Raw genomic sequence first — 18,553 nt, 5'->3', positions numbered from 1 at the left:
AGAAAAATCTAGACGGCCCCTCCTTCAGGTTATTAAACCGTTAGAAAAGACAAGCATGCTGCCTCATTGTGTGGACGCTCCTAATAAATGAACTTATATAAACTGCAGTTGCACAAAGATTTAGTGTTTTTAGTAACAAAAGAAAATGTATTTCTGTAAATTTAGATAATACCCACAAAAATTAAATCAACCAATCATCCTGTTTCCCCAGACGTGTCAAAGTAGAGAAAATGTAAACATTTTTTCACATTTTAGGAATTTTAACACCACTAAATTTATGTCTAATTAAAATCAATAATGGTCTAAATTAAACTTTATTCTGTTTCTGTAGTATTTATTGCTACTAAAGAAGAATTAATATTACAACTTTTATTCAAAAAGTAAGTCTTTTTGGGGTGTTTAATCTTGTCTTTTAAACATATTTTGAGAAAATGTGACGCAATACAACCGTCTAAGAAGGAGCAAATCCAGAAACTTAGCATAGATTTTAGATTTTGACACAATTTGTAAACTATCTGACTTAAAAGCTGTTTGTCAGTTGTAAACTATGCTAACAGTGGAGCTAATTTTTTATTTAGTGCTTTTGGTAACTTGGAGAACGATTAGCAGACTTAGCTTCAATTAAATAAATATGAAAGCACTATTAACCTTTTAGTAGAAAAAAGTTCAACATCTGGGTTGAGGTTTTGGTTATGAACTGGTTTAGCACAATAGTGTTAGTGGAACTAAAAAATTAGCACTTTAGCATTAGCAAAACTGAGAAATGTAGCATTAGTGTTAGTGGAATAAATTTAGCACTTTAGTGTCAGTAAAACTAATACATTTAGCATTAGTGAAACTAATGCTAAAGTGCTTTAGGGTTAGCGGAACTAGCTTCTTAGTTAGCAGTATCCTCCACTGATATAAATGTACATTAAATTGCCTAATAAATCTATTTAATTTTAATTCTAAATCAAAGTGTTTTAGAAAAACGAGTTCAGTGGAGAGTCCTTCAACTGGTTAATCTGCATGAATTTGGATGGGAAATGAATAATTTCCAGCAACACAGAACCAAAGCTGGTCAATCATAGAAAAAGATCAATATGTTTAAAGTACGGTGAAGGATCTGTGAGGCTGTGGGAGTGTTTCTTTTCCAAGGCCACTTTTCATCACCACTTTAAAAGTAAATCTGCCAGAAAAACAAACTTTGTTACGACCACAGAAGACTGAATCCGCACAGAACCGGTTCACCAAACACTAGATCAACTTTCTTCCAAAGAATAAAAAGTGGTTTAATTGGATTCTTATCAAACTTTACCCAATGAAGGCAGTAAATCTTTTCAAAGAATTGTCTTTTTTGCCTTTTAAAAGTGATGTCACCTCTAAAGTAAAGCTTTTAACTTCGTTTCCATCCACTCTGCCTGTTTCCCGCTGGCAACTTTCTGTGTTTATGGGGGGCTTCTCACTTTTGACTTGTTCTCATTTGGCCCAGGAGGGACTGGAGACCAGTCAGAAGTGGAGCAGGGAGAGAGGAGAAGTGCTGTCAGCCCCCCTGGAGAGGCGTTCAAGGCCCGGGCCAAGCTGGAGTTGTTTCAGGAAGGATGGAGGGCTGTTCAGCAGAGCGTGAGGTCGAGGCTGAAGTTGCTGACAGGCAAACAGCTCGGAGAGGAAAGTTGAGATAATTAAACAAAAAGTCTATTCGGGGAGATAGAATGCCTCATTGATCAACTTAAGAAATGAAAACAGGCGATGATACAGCTAATGTGCTGACTCTGGAGCTACCAGGTTTAGCTGCATGCTAACGGTTCTGATAAGGCTCGCCGCGTCTTGAGGGTCAGGAGGTTTGATGACGGCGCTAATCAGATTTGCAGGATTGTGATTCCGGTCAGATTGTGTTGACAGTCTGAGCCTGGAGGATAAATTCACAGAGCACGGCCCCGCGGACGTCAAAGAAACCAGCAGCCGTGTTCTCGTTTGCAGTCCTGACCAAGGATGTTTGTGGGCATCCTTCAGGCTTGAGATGTTTGCTTCCATCACTGGAGGCAACTGGAAAACCAATTACTGATGATGAACGAGCAACGAGGACGCTCAAGCTGGACTTCATCCCAGACTGAACTTTAACTGCAACACGTTTACGATCAAACCACAGCGATTCTGCTCAGAACTTTAGATTAAGTTCTGCTGTGATCTAAAGCGTCCGGTCAGAGTAAAAAGGGCCGAATGGCGTTTTGGAAGCAGTTTCAGCGCCGACCTATTGAGAGAGGAACAGGAAGGCCAGCAAGGTGCAGGCAGAAGTTTACAGTTTCTGCCGTTTTATTTAATTTAAAACTCAGATAGAAGCTAAAATAATACTCCAACATCTGCAGTGTCATTTATTCCAACACTTCGAGGATGTTATTTTTGAAAACCTCCTTCTGAATTCAATTTTTTTCTCCCTTCTTCAGGTAAATTTGGCTCACAGTTAAAGACAGGAAGCACCTTTCTGTTCAGAAACTGCTCCGTTTCCAGCCGCCAACATGTCTCTGCTCACATGCAGGATGTCGTTGCATAACGCAGGTTTGTGCAAGTCGAAAATATGACACAATGTAAAGAAATATTACATTACTGAAGCCACATAAAGTGTGCAGACTCCACACCTTTCAACAGAGATGTGCTGCTACCATCTGGTTGAAGGAGGACGGAGCACAAACAAACCCAAAACAAATGTTTTATTCACAAGTGATGGAATGAGATGAAATTTAAGTTCATCAGAGTTGTAAACTAAAACTCCTCTTAGGTATTATCAAGCACATTACATGTAGTTTTCAAAGCATTTTAATGCTTTCGATGATTCTGCTGTTTTGCTAAAAACCTGATAAAACTACCTTGATATAGTTCATTTAAAAATTAAAATAAAACAACAATCAGTTTTTATTCTCCTGCAATCTGGATTAAACTTTGAACTGCCTTGTTGCTAAAACTGTGTTGTACAATCAAATCCTATTTTCAATTTTGATATGATTATTACTGATTAATTTATGACTACTGTAATGGAAATTATAAATTACTGATTGTCTTTCTCACTCATCCTCCAGTTCCCACTCATAATAATAAAAAAAAACATGCCTGTATGTGCAATTTGGAGCAGTGTGCGCTCGGATCTGGTCTGGATTGTTTCAGTTCAAACTTCCTTGATGTTTAGAGAAGCATTCCCATAAAAGAGTGGTGTGAAACTCATTTTCGTTTTGGATCAAATAAACATCAGGAATGCTCTTAAAGGGCCGGACGCGCCAGAATGAACTGATAAAAGCTGTTCACAAACTGTAAAAATATCAATGAATTCTTAAAATGAAATAATATTGAACATCTTTTCAGTCCTGCAGGATTCCCTGATTCTTTGTGTGATTTTCTACAATAAAAATCAAAGTGTTTGTGGTAATAATTTTAAATATTTGCTTATTTATGACGGTAAATTTGACTTTTTATTACTCGCTGTTTAGATCACAGACTATAATCTGACATCAATTAGGGTTGAGGCAGCCGTTTAGTACAACTAGGAAGGTTTTTGTCAATTTTTGAGAAAACTTTGAAAAAAAACCTCCCAATTATGTAATTATGTAGTGCAAAAAAAGTGAGGGATTTGTTGATTTTCCGTGAATTTCCACGATAATTCTAAAGAAACTGGAGGGACTGATTGATATAATTTGGCAGTAAACAGATAAAAACTGCATTGATTTGATTGATAACATAATATTTAAACACACTAAGTGTTTAGTCTAGAATTTAGACTAACATAAAAATTTAATTCGTTCTTTCTTGTGTTGGTCTATCATGTAAATTCCCAATGAAATATGATTAAGTTTGAGGTTTAACAAGAAAATATGTGAAAAATGTTTCGCAAAGGACTTAATAATTTGATTTTCAAAGCCAACATTTATTAAATACCTTTTCTCTGTTGCACTTAATGTCACTTCAGGGGCTACAGTGGGTTACTTTATACTTAATTCCTCTCAAAAAGCTGCTTTACTTCCTCCGCACTTCCCCGCTGCTGCTAAATAAACACTCTCATTCACACATCGGCTTATAGTAAAACCAAATACATTCATGCCTTTTCCGTGCAACGCTGCAGAGAGCGCCATCCTGCCTGGGAGGAGAGCAGCTCTGAGATCAGATACTGTAGGGGCGTCACACAGGAGAACCCCCCTGAGGCCCCGCAGCTCTTTATCCACAGTAAATCATCAGTGAGACGCCGCCTCGCTCAAACCACGCACCTGGCACCGCAGCTGAGGAAGACGAGCGCTCTGAGGTGAGCACTTAACGCGCAGCCAGGAAGGGATTGCAGAGGCCAGATAAAGATACTGGGATAACAAGAGAGAGGAGGGATGGCGTTATGCAACACGCTTCACTGCCGCCTCTGAGCAGGAAGGGAGGAGGCTTTTGTGTTTGCAGGTAAGCAGAGAAATTCAAGTCGAATTTGTTAGAAAGGCCGTCTGAGAAAATTGATATCGCAAGAACGACACGATTCGGTGCGTTTCAGCTCCAGGTAATGAGATTTCCCAACAAATATACCATCATGGAAACAAACTCCTCACAGACAGACATCAAAACAAACGGTGAATTACGGCGCGGCACTCTCAGCCTTGTTCTCAGAGCATGGCCCTGAGCTACCGATTTTTTAAAACTGTGCCACCGTTAATTTATGCCGGGGATCTGAACTAATTCTTTGGCAACTGCGAAGCCGGGGAATATTAACGCCGCGCATTTCCTTGTCGATGATAATGCCGCGCTCTTAATTTGAGATGTGTGGTGTAGTCGAACATGAAATGGAAATTTGCCCCAAACTATGTATTTGTCAGCGAACGTCGGATGTGGAATGAGGTTACATGCATCCTCTGCTACCCACACTCTGAGGAGCTGAGAGGAAGAGGTGCATTTTATCCCTCACATGTGCAAAGAAAGCTTCAACTTATGGCCCTGCTTCTGAATATATTACACATTTTTCCATCAGGCTGGTTTTATAATGTGTTTGCATAGATTATGTCTGTGCAAAGACAAAATAAACCAGTGTCTGTTTATTGGAAACGCATCCCAGAGATATGTTTCATGGACACAAAATGGTGGGAATGAACCTCAGGGCTGGTGGTGACCACCGGGTCTCTGTAGGGGGAAGATCTGGGGAATTTCTTGATACAGATGATCAACAACTGTTTCCTCGTAGCATCACTTTGAGCGTCTTACCAGTCTTACCATTCACCGTTGAAGCATCTGCTACAGCTGGAAACTAGAGATCAGGCCCGAAATTTGACCTGGACCTTCAGAGACACATAAACACAGTTGCAAAGTCGGCCTTCTGTCACCTGAAGAACATTTCCAGGATTAGAGGAAGATCTACAGAAACTCATCTATGAATTTATCTTTAGTCACATTGATTACTGCAGCTGATCCAGAACGCTGCTGCTGCTGGCGTTCTGACTAAAACCAGGAAGACGGAGCAGATTATTCCAGTCCTAAAGTCCTTCCACTGAAAGAAAAGACTTTAAAATACTGTTGGTATTTTATAAATCACTGATCTGCTGGTGTTGTACCAACCTCCCTTCTGCGTTCCCAGAACCAGAACCAAACAGAGAGAAGCAGCATTCAGCTTCTAAGCACCACAAGTCTGGAATAAACTTCCATAAAACTGCAAAACAGCCGAAATACTGAGTTCCTTTAAATCTAGACTGAATCGAGTTGCTTTTGATTCATATTCAATGATAAATTTAACAAAAACACTTGACGAAACGTAATATTTAATTTGTTCATGGTGACTTTGTATTTTTTTAGTTTTTGTGATGTAATGTCTTGTTGCTGAAATGTGATATTCAAATAAAATTTGATTTGATTCATCAGGCGAAGACATCCTGAGCAGTCAGAAACATTGTAATGTTTTCATATCAAAGATCTCATCACAGCGCTGACAGTTGAACTTTTTTTTATCAAGCAAAAACCAGAAGAAGGAGAAGAGAAGAAATAGATTTTTCTACAGAGGAAGAGAAAAACCCAATCGGTGCATTTTTAATAAAGCGACTCAGACGGCAATGAGGAAAATCTGGATTCATCAGAAAGTTAAAAACTAACAAGGCAACAACATGTTTTCCTCAATCTTTGCAGCTACAATATATATCATGAAATAGATACGGCTGAAAACACACAGAGAGAAGCGACTAGGATGGATTTAACTTCATCGGATAAATGTTAAGGCTTTCCAAATCCATTTTTCTGGTTCCAAACTGACCAAGCTCTGCACTGGTGGCAGCATGAATCTTCCTCTCATCCTAAAGCTTCTGATGTTCTTCCAGCTGTTATATTCTCCTGACAATGACGCCATTTTGGCCGCCTGCCTTTCTCTGTAGGTAAGCATTGCTAACACAAGAAGACACGCATCTAAATGTTTCTGCACATTTATTCTAAGAACATTGTTTGCTAAAACTTTAAGGCACTACCGTACAACTTTCGGTTTGTTTTAATCACCTGAAACTAACATGAACTGAGTGGGAAAGATTAGAAAACACTAATCCTCCTTTTTTGGGAACAAGTCATTGTCAGACCTTCCACGGTGCGCGTTTGCAGTCATTGTCTTCGCTCTGGGTTTTGCATTCCTTCAGCTTCCAAACAAACAAAACCGTAATGAAGCACAGCAAGCGTTGCAGAAATGTAAATGAGAGCGAGCCAAGTGAAAGCCCCGTAACTCTGGATGACAGCGGCAGCCACCCACTGCCGGATGGAGGAAGGAAGGAAACGCTCCGGGAATCTCGAAACACTTCCAAATATTCCAGCCAGGTGAGAGGAAGTGAGCTCTTTACGTTTCGGGCCGACGCGTAAGCCTAATGGATACAAACTGTCATCGAGCGACTCTCCAGGCCACGCTGGTGGCAGTGCCACCCAGGGAGCCGCGGAGCGTCGGGTTTCCTGCCTCTGCTGTCCTGCTGGGTACGAGCTCGGTTTACATCAGGCTAAATGAGCAGGAAGTGATGCGTTTATGCTGTGTAAACCTCCGCCGAGCGAACATAAAGTTTACCTGCTGAATGTAAACCCCTCATACTTACATCCTCTGCTCTTGTTTTGGTTTGGTGATGAACTGCACCTCTGAATCCTCTGCAGTGACACGTTTATAAACCCATGTCTCATTTGTACAAATCAGGCTGGATGAAACCCATCCCTCACCTTTTCTGGCAGAAAGTATTTAAACTATTGAACTTCCTCACGTTTTGTCACTAATTTCTATTCATTTCATTGGGATTCCTCTAAGAAAATGCAGTGCAAACCAAGGATATTATAGTTATTTAAAACTAACAAAATGACAACAAATTGAATGTACTTATTTCCATTAACTGACATAAATAAAAACAATAATTAATTGGGGGTAAAAAAATAACTGGAACAAAATTATAGATGCATCATTCATGTTTGTGTTTATGAATGTATTTATCAGCCTTTCAAACGACAGAAGTATATTATTTAACTAATAAAAACTAATAAAAATCAGCAAACACTTAAAAACTAAATAAAATTAACTGAATTAGATAAAAAACAAAAGTCAAAAACAAAACAAAACAAAAACTATACTGAAAAACACAAAAGTATTTTTAGTTTAGGGTTTTTCATTATAGTTTTTTTTTTTCCTAAGCAGAACTTTCTCATTGTGAAACATGGAGGTGGCAGAATCATGCTTTGGGGAATTAAGTAGAAGATAATTGGAGGTAAATCCAGAACAATATGGAGAGAAAAATCAATGCATGTTTATATTCAGCAGTTTTGGCAATTTTTATTAAACTTTTGCTCATTTTTCCTTGTAAAATGAATAAATTCAATCAGATTGTTTGAACGGCATTCCTAAAAAACAACTTTTATCTTCTTAAACTAAACTAAACTTAAAGGCCATTTAAGTCTGGCCTTTAACAAGGACATTGAAAAACGCGATGATTCTCCCTCCACCTGGCTTCACTTCCTCAGTCTTAGACACAGAGAGAGAATTACACGGGACTAAAAACAACGTCTGAATTTTAACTGATCAAATTTATGTGAGGTCGTCACATTAAATCATAACGTTTATTGTAATAAAGTGAAAAAACATGCACATTTTTGAAAGGAACTGCAAAAGCCGAGAGAAAAACGTCCCTGCTGCTGCAGGATTTAAGAAATTGGGTGAGGGCTCAGATTATGCATGGTTAAGTGATTAAATCGCTGAGGTACGGAGGAAAACGGGTCAACGTGCGCCCACAGAGTGCTCAGGGGAAGGCAGCAGATAAGAGTTTATCACACCCGTATAAGTAGATACCGTTAATCCTCCTTCTGCGACTGTTCTACATGAAATAAATCTGCGACTGACAAACTGGAAAGATACCGTTGTCTTAAAGGTGGAGGCGCACAGAGGTGTGTTGTCAGCAGATAACCGTGGAGATAATCAATTCCAGTTTCCTCTCAGGTTAGCTGGTAAATGTTCAGTCCTTAATAATTAATCCCACAGTCTTGCCAAAAGTAAGATTGATTATTCTATTAGAGGTGGGGATCAACAGTGACCTGACTGCAGCTCTATTTCACACACCGTTTGATTGGTGAAAATTACTACATGGCTTTATTTACCCTGTCAGGCATGGCGTTAGCCTGAAACTTACAATCCTGGGTTTGACTTATATAACTAACACTGGGGAAGAATGCTTTCTATAAAAGCATTAGCTTAGAGTAAAACAGCTCAAAAATAGCACAAAGTCCACATCTACACTACAGGTGCACTGTCAATACATTGTTTATTTTAGATCTTATTTAATATAAAAGTGAATTAATCCATACTAATTCAGCAGACGGGGCTGTTTTACTCCAGAATATATAAGGCGTACTGTCGTACTTTGATCAAATTAAAGACTTTTCAGTGAACCTTATACTCCAGAAAATACGGTAATTTACAAATCACAAAATTTTCACCTTGATTTGCTTGGCAGAATGAATTAATGTGTTTAATTATCTTAATTTACATTAAAGTTTCTCATATGTGTGGCACATTTAAGCTGTGCTTTCTGTGACATGCAAAAATGATTTTGATGGAGGCAAAAGGAAATGGACCTGCGGGCTGGCTTTAAAAACAGAAAACAGGAACGTCACAGAACATATGATTAGTTTATTTTCTGGTAAAGAAGTGAATCCTGTGTCTGTGATCCACACAAAACCGTCATTAACTGCACAAATATTGGAAAAATTAACAACAAAAACCGCATGATGACTAATCCACCAGAGATTTTTAACTAAAAACATTGATTTAAAAAAATCAGTTTTGGCCATGCTGTACATGCACAAAGAGTCAAATTATTCTAGTTTTAAAATATATAAATAAAACCCAGGCCATAAAGATGAGTGCTGTTTGTAAGGAGTTATTAGCATGAAACGAGAAGCTGCAGTGATTTGAAACAGAGCAAAGCAAACAGCTTTAAAAGCAGAAGGAAGAAATGTGACAAAAGGTATTAATAGGGTCTGATATTGTTGAAAATCATTCTCACAATCTAGAAATAAATCAGCAAGACCAGGACTGATAAAGGAAGAATAAAAGCTAATTCACAAACCAGCTTTTTAATATTCTAAAAAGTGTAATATTTTCCAAACCGCCACTTTTAGCTTCTCAGGTTATTGTTTATTAATCTGAAATATTTTTTTAAAAATCCAGAATAAATCTGTAAGCAGAAAAACACTTTAGTCTACACACTTCCTAGCTTAATGACGGGATTATTCCATAAAGTACTAGATTATTACAGCAGTCAGCTGCTGCAGATTAAGTTGCTTTCAACCAAATTAGCATAAAAGGTTAGCAAACACTAATTCAGCTTCACATGGGTTACAGTAGGAATAGAGTTGTCTTCATTTCATGTGCAAAATATTCCCGAAGAAAACAGAAATGAGGGGTTTTCATTTTCTGTTACTAGAGTTTTAAGGAGATGAATTGATGCTTACATGTAACTTTATTCATGTTTTTTCTCAAAAGAACGACAACAAGCAGCATTAAAGCTGCAGCATCTAATAATAAAGACTCAATTTTCCTTCATGCCAGCAGTTCCTCCCCTCTTCCTTTCCTGCCTTGTTTCTGCAGGGAAGGAAGAAACATCCCAGGAATTGTCCTTTGACTCCTTAAAAACCTTTCCAAACCCTTCGGCGTCCTTCTGGAACTCACATCCACCCACAACACACACACACACACACACACACACGCACACGCACGCACACGCACGCACACGCACACACACGCAGGAAAAGCCACAGTGGTTGTAACCACTGGAGGCAAGAGATTCATAGAGGTGTACATTAACATAAATACCAAATCTGTTGGAGGAGAGAGCGATGACACAGGAGGAGAACAATGTGTTTATTGTGAGCAGACAGAGGAAGAAGAGCAGAGTGCAGCTCCATCTACAGGTGGCTTCTGCATGTGCAGCTTCAGAATATCAAACCTTCCCATCCACTGCAGAAGCATCAGGTGAGCTGATCTCATTAAAACCACACATTTAATTGAATCGTTAAGGTAGACTGAATCGACGGTGCAGGATTCTTTATGAGCACATTTGCGCTACATTCGCTTTAACATTATTATCAAAACCAACTTTTACTACAAATGAGGGGATTTGAATGTAAATCATGAATAAAGCAACTTATAGCCGCAATCTGTGGTGTTTTATGGGACGTTACTGTGTGGAGAGCATCTTTCAACTTTAGTTTTTAAAGATTTTCAGTTGGATTTAGGTTTTGGGGGCTTTGACTAGGCCATTCTAACAGCTTTGATTTAAACTGACGATGTTCAAAGTGGGGGTCGGGGGCCGTTTGGGGCCCCTGGACTGAGATTCAAGAATAAATTTCGACACTTTTAAATCAAAGTCTATGCAGAAAAATGCCAGAAGCGACACAAAGTGACCATCTTTCTGGCTTCCTTCTGTTGTCATGGTAACTAAGACCATTGACATGCTCTAAAAAATACCTTGGTGAACCAAAGTCGCTGTATTAAAACTTTACTAAATACAGGAAGTGTTTTCAAATGAAGCCACACAGAGATCCTGAGAACAGATGAAATATTTCAGAGTTTTCTTCAATTGAGTCCAAAATAACAAACAAACTGGATATATTTCATTTAACAAAGTAAAAAAAAAAACACTTGAAGTGTCCTACACAAAACTAAGATTATTTGTTTAGTTAAAGTAACTCATGCTTGGTTTTTTTATTGAAGGTATTGAAGGTAGGAAAACCGTTTTTTTGGGTACTTTTAGTTTTTAAAAATAATATTTTTTGGCCCATGTGATAAAAAGTTTGGACGTCTCTGATCTAAATCAACTCATTGCATCTCTGGCTGATTTTAGGGATAGAGAGTAACCCGATTTGTGGGGTTTAGTTTCCTATTGAAAAATATGTGTTATTTTCCTTCCACATCTGAGTTATGAAACATTAAGCGTTTTGCACAAAAAGGCTACCGAGGTATTGTTTTTACAACTGGGAGCAGCTGATTAGCATCTCAAAAGCTCAAATAACAGCTGAACTTTGACCCCAAATCCCAGAGGAGATGAACAGGAGGCTTCATGGACGCAGAGAATCCATCGCACAGCACCAGGATCAGATCCTGGACAGTATTTTTGAATTTATCTGAATTTTAAGAGGTTGAATTTTTTTTAATCTAATAGAAAATGGGGTTAATTTTTCCCATCACTCTAAATACTCTCTGCTTCCTGTTGGTCCTTCACATGAAATCCCAATAAAATGCACTGCGGTTTGTTGATGCAATGTGATAAAACGTGAAGATCAAGAGCCATGAACACTTCTGCAAGGCGCTGTATATTCTTCTCCCCTTAAGAGCCGAACTAATCCCTGAACTCTGAAACATTATCTTCTAAAAAACACAGCAGAGATCTCGGATAACGCTCCCAGCTCTGTTTCTCCTCCACCTTAAGCCCATTTAGCCGTTCTCCAGGTCCTGCATGAAGCCAGTTGGTACCGCTCTGTCAACACCTCGGCGACAGCGCTCTCCTGCACGTCTACAAATTAGCAGCATTATGCAGAATCGGGTAACAAGCCTTCGGTTTCCTGTGCCTCCATTTACCCCAAAGAGGAAATTCACTGTGATGGCTCGACATGAACAGAAAGCCGGGTCCGTTCCCTTTCTTCTCATGTTTGTTTGCCTTATTTGAACTTAAAGAGCAGTGTTCGCGTCTGGGTCTGTGTAAGATAGCTGATTCTCCCGCAATAAGCCCAGCGGAGGGGAAAGGAAACTCCTCAGGTGTGATCCCGGCGGCGGAGTCCTTGCCGGAGATGCGACGGCGGAAACTGAACCTGACATTGCAGAACTGAGAAGTAATTAGAGGCCACGCCGCTGCGCTCCTTCAGCTGACACCAAATCAATGCGGTTTTTCCGCATTATCAATTAAAGACGTGTAATTACAAGCGTGGAGAATTGCCTCTCACAAACAGGCCGTCAGCGCCGGACCTCCTCCTCCGCCACGCGCCGGCCCTTGACCCCCTCAGACGACACGCCAGAGCTCCAACCGAGGCTCGTTTATGGATTTTTACACACCAAACACCTGACTGATAAGCTCGGCGTAGCGTGCAGCACCAAAAATGCCACACATTTGGTCGGGAGCCAAAGTGCAAAATGTATTACTCAAGAGCTGAGCTTCCAATTGAGGCCAGCTGGGTTCGAATCATTAGCCGGTACAAGTGGAGACAACCTGGTTGCCATGGCGCACTGACACTCCTGGGTAAATGAAACACATCCACCTTTTCCACCCCGAGGGAAAACGGATTGGGAATGAGGGCAGCTCCACCGCCCTCTCCACCGAACGAGCAGATGGAAGCTCCTGCAGTGATTATCACCACATTACCTGGTAGTCTGCTGACGAACGGGAACAATACGGGCAGCGCTAATAAACCCCAATCAAACATGACACCCCCGCTATGCTCGTTCGCCACTCTGTCCCTACCAGGCACGACGAGTCGCACGACGATAATGTTTCAGCAGAAGCTGCGTCTCCTTCACCAGATATTTTCCTTACAAGTGGGTAAACTTGTAATGCCATCTTTGGAACTGATCCTAACCAAGTTTCTCTTTGTTTCCTTTGGCAAGTGGCTGATTTTAGTTCACCATCATCATTTAAAAATGATTTCTACTCTTACTAAAAATGAAAACACAAGGTTTTGTCTACCCCTAGTTTAGTTTACCCAACGTCTACTCATCTTATCTATGCTAACATAGCTAACATTAGTTCAACTTAGTTTAGCTTAGCCCACTTTTGCTCAAAGTTGCTAATTTTAGTCCATCTCTGATTAGCTTAGCTCAGTTTAGCACCCTTATCATGTATTAGTTTAGCTTGTTTTAGCTTAGTTAAGCCCAAGTCAGCAGAACTTAGCCTGTCCCTAACTTAGCACATTTAAGTTGTTTTTTAAGCTTAAATTTAGCATATTTTAGTTCATTTAGCTTTGTTTAGCTTAGCTTAGTTCAGCCCACCTTATCATATGTTAGCTTAGCTTACATTATGATAGTTTAGCCTACTTTACACTTATTCAGCCTAAATTAGCTTAATTTAGTTTACACTGTTTAGCTTAGCTCAACCCAATGTAGCTTTGTTAAGCCTGTCCCATGTTAGCATATTTAAATTGGTTTATTTTAGCAAATTATAGTACGCCTATAATTCGTTTAGCTTAGCTTAGTTTAGTCAGCCATATTCTATTTTATCCAGCAATAAATAAACTCAGTTTGGTTAGTTTTAGTCAATCTTAGTTTAAGTTAGCTTACTTTAGTTTTGCCAACTTTCATTCATCTTAGCTTAGTTTAGTCAATATACTTAGCTTAACATATCTTAATTTAGATGACATCTTAATTATGCTCTCAGTTTATCTTAATTTAACTTAATCTAGCCTAATTTAGGTAATTTTGGTTTATCTTAGCTTATATTAGTTTACTTTAGCCAATCTGAACTTGGCTTAATGTACTTTAGTTTTGCCAGCCTTGGCTCAGCTAATGTTAATGACATACAATAAGATACATCTAATTTAGTCTACCACACCTTAGTTTAGCCTACTTTGGTGTAGCTTTAACAAAACAGTAATTTTAGCATCAAATAGCTGATTACCAAAAGCATCAACAGTTGCAATATCAACTGTTGATGCAACAGTTGATGATGCAACATCAACTGTTGCATCAACTGTTGATGCATCAACTGTTGATGCAACAGTTGATGCATCAACAGTTGATGCATCAACTGTTGATGCAACAGTTGATGCATCAACTGTTGCATCAACTGCAACAGTTGATGCAGTTTTAAGCATCAACTGATGCTTAAAACTGCATCAGTTGAAGGATTAAAAACCTCCGACTTTCTGTGTCAGAGTTTTCCTGCATTCAGATTCTGTTCATCAACTAATAGTGTTTAGGCCTGGTGCTTCTTTTTACCTTTACTTGTGTGGTTGGCAAACTGCACAACATGCTGTCATTTTCAGGACTGGGTTGAAAACGAGTGATAAAGCTGACAAAGAAGTCTTCAGAAAGCCTGGACAGCGATTGATCAAAATCACTGAAAAAGATCCCAGGGGAGTCTGGCTTTTTGGGAGGAAAACGGAGTAGTGCTTCAAAATGCATCATAATTTTCTGGTTTGTATCAGTTGCGTTTTCTCGTCCACAAACTTCACGCTATATTCTTTTCAGTTAGCAGTTAAGGGCTCAGTTTACTCCCTCTGGGAGTCTGGTGCTCTCTCCCTCTCTCCCATGACTCCTCTTTTTGCCCCAAAAAAAGCCCAACTGTAACAACAGTGGTCTCCAAACAACCCAGGGATTCCAGACGACTGACCTCAGCACTGTTCGTCGACCGCTGGGATACAAATATTTACCCCTATCGCATTCTGCTCAGCAGCGCGGGCCGCCCCGCTGCAAGAAGCCCTCCCCTGATTGGGCCTCTTCGGCCTCAAAGGCCTCGAGAAAACAAAACTCACCTTCATTTTGCCCCTCTTCCTTTTCCTGGACCAACATGTCAATACACTGAGAAACAATGCAAACTGGAGTCAACAAAAGCAAGTTTCACTAACTGAAATTTAAGACTTTTTAAGACCTTTTCAAGACCATTTTAAATTAAACTTCAGACTTACATCTCCACAGAAATGTACAAACTTTGTCCAGGCAACTGGTGATAAATTTGCACATAACCAGACAAGCTAGCAAAAAACCTAGTTAACAAAAACTAGCTTATTGGTAACATTTAGTAGTTAAGAGCTAGCAAAAAAGCTGGCATTTTTGCTCGCTTTTTGCTAGTTATCAAAAAAGCACTTAACTAGGCTAGCGTTTGGTAGATAACTATTTTGCTAACTAGCATTTTTGCTATCTAGGTTTTACCAACTCAAATTTAAAATGCAAAATTTGATACTTAGCAAAAAAGCTACATTGCAAAGTGTTTTTTTGCTATCTAGCAAAAATCTAGCATATTTGCAGAGTTATCGATAGTCTCAACCCCCTTAAGTCACAGAACGCAATGAAGTCTGAGAACGACTCAAACTTTTGCCTGCCAAAAATACATAGTCTGCACTGGATTAAATAATCCTGTTAAGACAAAATTTAAGACCTGAGATTAATAAATTAAAGGCTAAATCACTTTAAAATAAATTTAAGACATTTTAAGAAAACTTTTTAAGGACAGACACCCTGAAAAGTTAGGTAAGTGGGATGGAAACGTCTTCATTCCACTCTGTGTGATCTGGTAAATGTTCAAGGCTGCATCCAGACAGACTCTAGTGTTTTAAGGAAAACACAAATATTTTGAAGTAATCGCAGGTGGGTTCTGAAACTTAGGATCAACTTTGGTTTTGTTGTGATTGACAGAAATCAAGGTTTTGACTCAAGATTGGTGTGAGAAGGCAAACAGCTCAACCAACTTCTCTTAATATGGACTAAAAGATTAACTGTGTAATCTCTGAGAAGGTACAGATGGACCTAAGGTACTAAAATACCAAATTATGCCCAAGTTGGACCATTTTTCTGGTAGAAATATGTGAATTCAGATTTTGTGTGTTTTTTTAGAGTGGTAAATTTACGTTTTCACATAAACTTTCCAAATTATGCTTACGTTAATTACGTCTCTCAGGATAAAACACCAACTTTCAGTTTTGAACTCCAGATAGAAATTTAAGTAGATATTTCACCCTTTGGTCTTTGATTCGGCTTTTATTGTTGATCTGTACGTGGTTTGAGGTCATTAATTGTCATAAAAGCAGCGTAAACTATATTTTTTTCTTAAAATTAATGCTCAAGTTTACCTCAAGTAAACCTCTAATTCACCCGAGATTTTTTTTACCCCCTTTGTAACGATATGTTTTGTTGTATCTTGAAATTAGGATGAATTTGCGGCTTGATTCTCAACATAATAACTGAAAAAAATTACATTTCTTAGATCTGGCTGAATTGGATAAATCACCATGCTATGTAAGAGCAGCACTAAGGGCCAGAAAAAAGCCTGAGTGCACAATATATTCCCTTTCAAAGCACCCGCTGCAGTAGTTTGTGTTTGACACTGATCAAGCATAATCATCAGGCGGTCAGGGCTTGTGTGTGAAGAGCACACGCTGACACACACACAAAGACTATCTCCCCCTCGATCTTCCCAGTGCAAGCAGAGCTAACCACTCCAGGGAGCTGGAGACTCAATTAATGACATGCATACAGCACTCGCAAGATGTCAGAGGAGAAAGAAACACACAATGTGCACATTAAAGCTTCTGCCATAAAGCGTTTCTGTGTCTGTGTGCGCAGCCGTTACACTTGTGTGCATTTCGGCCGAGGATTGTCTTCATCTGCCTCAGAGACCGAATAATACAGCTAATGCACAGAACCGAACGCTAGAGGAAGTGAAATCCATCACAAGGTTTCTGCAGGTGAATCTATGGAAAGAATCTCATCTTTTATTGGCTCTCCTGCTGTAAATAATTTGCATAATCCCATCTTTAACTTTAATCTGGGAAAGAGAGACATTGTTATACATTTTGACCTTTTACCTGCACAAACAACACAGTCTAAAAACACCAAAAACTATTTATAACTACTCCAACCAGAGTGGAAATTTGAGAAAACGGACATTTAGTGTCCCACAAATTACAATCTGCGACCAAAATATCCACAAACGTAAATGTTTTATAAACTTTATATGCATAAGTAGTTTACCGTGTCTATCGTAGTACCATGTTTAATTCCTAACAGGAAGTTGTGGTTGATTTGAATCGATCTGATTGGCTGACGGGTTTTAGTTATGCGCGACACTGCCCCCTATGGGAATGGCAGGATTTCTGCAGGTTTGTGTGGTTGAAAACTTTATTGAAACCAACTCATTATGTGTGATATTATTAGATATTAAATATATTAGTTTTTATAAAGACCCAGCTAAAAGGCTTTAGAGTTTTCCTGTAACATTTCTCACATCTTTCACCATCATTCTCTCCAGCAGAAATCAGGTTTTCCCTGAGACCTGATTTCAGGGAAAATCAGACTCTGATTTCCCTGAGACCGTAAAACGTACCGTAATAAGTTTTACGGTAAAGTAAAACTTATCTTCAAAGATACAAACTAATATCTGTTTAGTAAAAGCGGTAGTCTACTTACAATGACAAGAACTCAGAAGTACAGAAAGATATAAAATGACAAAAATCGGCTTTTGCTTTATCTAGACTGATGAGTTATCTGCATTTTCAGAGCAGGTTTCAAAACTCTGCATGCCACATTATGATCAAACTATGGAGAAGTGTCTTCCCAAAAGACTGGAACAAACTTAAAAAAGCAATAAAGTGAGCATCTTTGTATCATAGAAACTTTTTAAATATATTCTAAAGAAGAAGCCGTCTGAAACCTGAAAACATTTCACATCACAAACCTTTTTCTCAGCCTTGTTTTTATCGTTTTATGACCACAACAGTGTAGCTAATGCTTGCTGCTCCCTCTTCTCTCCCTGCCTGGTCGTTACTGTAGATAAGAATTTGTTCTTAATAACTCACCTGGGGAAATAAAGGTTAAATAAAAAATAAAAGTAGATTTTAGCTTCATATCTGGGGTGCACTATATCCTGAAGAGAACAAGTAAAAGCTGGGTATTACATGCACTGCTACAGCCATTTTTATTATGGATTTGATCATTTACGTTCTGCTTTGTTTGTCTTCATTGCTGCTGTATTTTCACCTTTTTTCAAAACTTTCAAATTACACCACAAGGCAAACAGTGCCAGCATATTTTCTGAAACAGGTGACTGAGATGATCTGGAAACTTAACTAAATGTTGCTTGTTGGAGAAAAAGGAAGCTTTTAGGCGCCGTTCATCAAACGACTCAAACGTTCGCGTTTCCAGTCGTCGCTACGTTGAAAACTGACCTCTTCATTTCACACCTCTGTGGTCCGCCTCACCTCAGCGCTCCGTCCTCACGGCTTAGGCACGCTCGGCTGGCGCTGACGGGACGCCACTTGGAGGAGAACGGCGGCTGCTCACAGTTCCCCCGGAGTCAAAGGTCGCTCCTGTCCTTCTGCTGAAAGGTGAGAGAGAGCAGAGCACGGGTCAGCGGTGCTGAAATCTCAT

General features: G+C 39.2%; 1 long non-coding RNA gene across 1 annotated transcript; it reads right to left on the bottom strand.

The window, feature by feature from the left end:
• Positions 1 to 3,418: 3,418 nt before the first annotated feature.
• LOC107838237 (uncharacterized) lies at positions 3,419 to 16,053 on the bottom strand. The gene is made up of 3 exons (XR_001664307.1): positions 16,044 to 16,053; positions 8,712 to 8,718; positions 3,419 to 3,542 (listed from the first exon to the last, which is right to left on the bottom strand). It is a non-coding gene; the product is annotated as an uncharacterized LOC107838237 (long non-coding RNA).
• Between the last annotated feature and the right edge of the window lie 2,500 nt (positions 16,054 to 18,553).

This window comes from Poecilia formosa, unplaced genomic scaffold, assembly GCF_000485575.1.
Source record: "Poecilia formosa unplaced genomic scaffold, Poecilia_formosa-5.1.2 Scaffold229, whole genome shotgun sequence".
Taxonomy (NCBI): domain Eukaryota; kingdom Metazoa; phylum Chordata; class Actinopteri; order Cyprinodontiformes; family Poeciliidae; genus Poecilia; species Poecilia formosa.
This window is presented reverse-complemented; position numbering and strand designations above follow the sequence as displayed.